Raw genomic sequence first — 3,931 nt, forward strand, 5'->3', positions numbered from 1 at the left:
GGTGGGGGCCCAGCGCGCGGTCGTGGCGCGGTGTCCCTCCCTCCCCGCGTCCGCTCCCCTCGCCCCCGCCCTTGTTCCCGGGCTGTTCTAGAGTTTCTAGAACCAAACGGATGGGCCCGCCTTCCAGCGTCAGGACAAACCCACCAGCCTGGGTGACGGCGGGGACCGCTGGGCAAAGCGCCCCCTGGCGGCCATCCCGGTAGACCGCGCAGGGGGGCCCCCGCGCAGGGCTGCGCCTTGCTTTCTCTTCTCCCTCCTTCCCCTTCTCTTCACCTTCCCCTCCTCCCTCTCCTTCATCTTCACCCTCCCTTCCTCACTCTCCTCCGCCTTCCTTTCCTCTGGTCCCTTCTTCTCCTCGTTTCCTCCCCTCTGCTTCCTTCCTTCTCCCCCTTTCCTTGTTCCTGGAGTTTTGGGTCTTTTAGGTTAATTGATTCAAAATTTTAAATAGGAAATAGATGAACATTGTTCAAATATCTTATTTTCGACTACTCAAAGGTATGCTGTGAAAAGTCTTCATCCTGGAAGAGCATCCGACAAATCCCCAAACTGAGAGTCAATCTATAAAATATCTGACCATCCTCCTCAAAGCTGTCAAGGTCATCAAAAACAAGGCAAGTCTGAGAAACCAACCCAGCCAGGAGCAGCCTAAGGAGGCACGACCATTAAACATGGGATCCTGCAACAGAAAAAGGACCTTTGGGGAAAATTAGGGAAATCTGAATCAGGAGGGACTCCAGGCAATACTATATCAGCACTGGTTCATTAATTGTAGCCAACATACCCCACTAATGTCGGGTGCTAGTAACAGAGGAAACTGGGGGTGTTCTTTATGGGAGCTCTACTACCTACGATTTCTCTGTAAATCTAAAACTGTTAACATAATAGTTCACTTTTTGGAAAGTCTTCGTCCCATCCTTGCCTTCAACCATACAATTTCGACCTCCCCCAGCATGTAATCATTGATCTTGGTTGTCTGTGTGTCCGTTCAGAGATTTAACGTGCAAACACTAGCAACTGTGAATACTCTTGCCCCGCTTCATGCTGTAACGGCAGGGCACCCCACACCCGGTTCTGCCCTTGCTTTCTTCACTCGTTTCATATCAGTCATGGAGCCTCCCGCATTCTTGTTTTCATTCTGGACGGACCCTCATTCCTCTGGCCAGTTCCCTGTTCATGGACTTGGGCGCTTTCCAATATTTTTGCAGTTCTAACACGACTTGAGGGCGTAACCCTGGAGGGGCGAGTTTGTCCCTTGGCCTGCGGGACCCAGGAAAGAGTGATTTGTAGCTGTGGTAGTCAGGGACCCCATAAAGGTTCCTGTGTGTGTGTGTGTGTGTGTGTGTGTGTGTGTGTGTGTGTGTGTTGGGGGCTTCCTTCTCTGTCCCCTCTGCCCCATCCTTCGCCGTCCTGCACCCGCGGGCTGTCCTGGGGCCCCGGTGACCGCACCTGGAGCACAGCCCCTGTGAGGTACTTCCCCCTACCCCCGCCTCCCCCGGACCGTGGTGGGAGGAGTGATCGTGGGGCTTCCACTGGGGACGGCGAGGGGGGGGGAAACTCCCCCAGGATCGCCTGCTCCACCCCGCGACTCCTCCTAAGGAGGCTTGAAGGTGCCCTTAGGAGTCGTGCCCCGTCCACTCCCCCGTCGGGTCACCCCAGCCTCACCGGCCCAGGAGCTCGCCCTGTCTTTCCCCCTGTGGGTCGCGCTGACCTCCCACTCCAGGGTCTTTCTCCAATATAGAGATCTGTCACCGACCCTACCTCTGACTCCCCCCCCCCCCCCCGCCCCCAACTCCCAGGAGTTCTGGTGCCCGCTCTGAAGATGATAATGGCATTTTCCCTCCTCCATACACTCATCGCTACATCCCACCGTAGCTCCCCAGTTCTGGGTGATTAAAACAACTCCTCCCGCAACATTTTATAACGACGAATTTCAGGAAAATAGAAAACGTTGGAAGGCTTGTGCAGTGCGCGTCAGTGTGCCCCTGCCAGGATCGACGTGAACATCTCAGGGCTCCCGCAGTCTCCTCCCAATCTCTACCTCGCTGTCCTCGGGGCCCAGCGGGCCAGCAAACTGCTCGCTGCTTAAAAGCACCCGGAGCTTGGCAACCGTCAGGACACTCCCCCAAAGCCCTTCTGCAAGCCTGTCGCTGGCTGGAGTTCACTCTTAAATTACGTTTTTGACACACAGAGAAATACACAGATGTTAAGTGAGCCGTGATGTGGCTGACTTTAGATGGTACGTGGGGGAGTATTTTCTAGTTTAATAGTAATGTGTTTAACCTGTGTCCAGAAACAAACCAACCCACCCGTTTTCCCTGTGTGACATAGTTTCCCTTAACAAGAAGGTAGTATTTAATGAGCTCATGTAAAGGACTGGGGTTGGGGGAAGGAAGGGAGGGGGCTTCCAAGGTGCTGAGGCTGTTTCCCGAGCTGCTGTCGCTTCGGACAGTGGCCTCGGCCGGCGAGCTCCGGGCCGCGGGCAAACCTGGGGCGCCCGGAGGGGCCGGGCCGGGCTGGATCCGGGTCGGGGGTGGGGCCGGAAAGGCGTGTGTGCGTGCTTGCCTGGATCTATCTTTCTTTCTCTTTCTCTTTCTTTCTTTCTCTCTCTTTCTTTCTTTCTTTCTTTCTTTCTCTTTCTTTCTTTCTTTCTTTCTTTCTTTCTTTCTTTCTTCCTTCTTTCCTTCCTTCCTTCCTTTCTTTCTTTTTCTGTCTCTTTCTTCCTTCCTTTCTTTTTCTTCTCTCTTTTTTTAGATGTGTGTGTTTTCAAATCATTATGCACCTGCGCCTCCACTCCAACTCTTGGAGGCTGGGCATGTGAACACCCCGCACAGGGCCGGGAATACAGTAGGTGCCCAGTGAGTGTTCCACGAGATCCCGAGTAAGCAAACGCTTTGAACGCACTATTTAAAAAATAAGACAGTACAGCAGCAGAAAGAATCCCACTTCTCCGTGTCCTCTCTACCCAGCCCAGTGGGGTCAAGCAAACCCCAGTGTTTGCTGACTGACAGTCCAGCAAGCAGAGGAAGACTGGAGAGCGGGCGGGAGGTAGTCTGCGCCTGCTTGGCGCTCGCGTCCGGGAGCCTAGAGCAGACAGAAACGAAGCCACAGTTTCCCGTCTGAGCATGCGCACCGGACCCCAGCACTAGCTTCATTATCCTCCGGCGGAAGGAGCGGAGTAGGTGCCTCGTTAGCGCAGTAGGTAGCGCGTCAGTCTCATAATCTGAAGGTCGTGAGTTCGATCCTCACACGGGGCACAATACTTTTGTTGGCTCTACGTCTCCACTCCAGCCAGAACGACGGATTTTATTTGCCTGCGGGCACACGCTCCGCAGAGGGGTCTCCCGTGCAACGCTGGGCTCGCCCCGCCTGCCCGAAAAACCGGTCCTCGCACGCGGTCAAGTCTCCCTTCTCTGTCCCGGGCCCGGGACTGAGGACTGGAAGGAAGGCCGAGGCACGACGACAGGGGGACACACACGGGACACTGGCCGCGACCCCGTAAGCCGCTGACAAAGAACCGCAGCTTCCCCAGCGCGCAGTACCCCTGCCACCCCGCCGTCCCGGGTCGCTCCGCCCTGGCCCCGGAGGCCGGGCGGTCGCGGGCGGCCCGGCGGCGGAGGGCACTGAGAACCACCGGGCAGCGTGGGTCTGCGGCGCTGGGAGGCGGCGGGACCCGAGGGGGCAGGGGAGGGGGTGGGGAGCGCTCCTAGCAGGGGCGGGGCGGGACCGGGGCCCTGCTGCCACTGCGGCCGAAGCAGGTGCTCTGGCCACTGCGGTGGTCCCCGACGGTTCCTGTGCGGCAAACCCGATGGGGATGTGCTGGCTGTGATCGCCCCTTCGTCCTGCAGCCTTCTGGTGGCGGCACTAATCTCCGCAGATCCCCCGACGGGCGCGAGAGTACTTCCAGAGAGCACCTTCCGGAGGCTCTCCCTGC

The 3,931-nt window shown here is 57.1% G+C and overlaps 1 non-coding gene across 1 annotated transcript; it reads left to right on the top strand.

Annotated features, from left to right (window-relative positions):
• The first annotated feature begins 3,181 nt into the window (after positions 1-3,181).
• TRNAM-CAU lies at positions 3,182-3,254 on the top strand. Its single transcript has one exon. It is a non-coding gene; the product is annotated as a tRNA-Met (tRNA).
• Positions 3,255-3,931: the final 677 nt, after the last annotated feature.

The sequence above is a fragment of the Meles meles genome, chromosome 1 (genome assembly GCF_922984935.1).
Source record: "Meles meles chromosome 1, mMelMel3.1 paternal haplotype, whole genome shotgun sequence".
NCBI lineage: Eukaryota > Metazoa > Chordata > Mammalia > Carnivora > Mustelidae > Meles > Meles meles.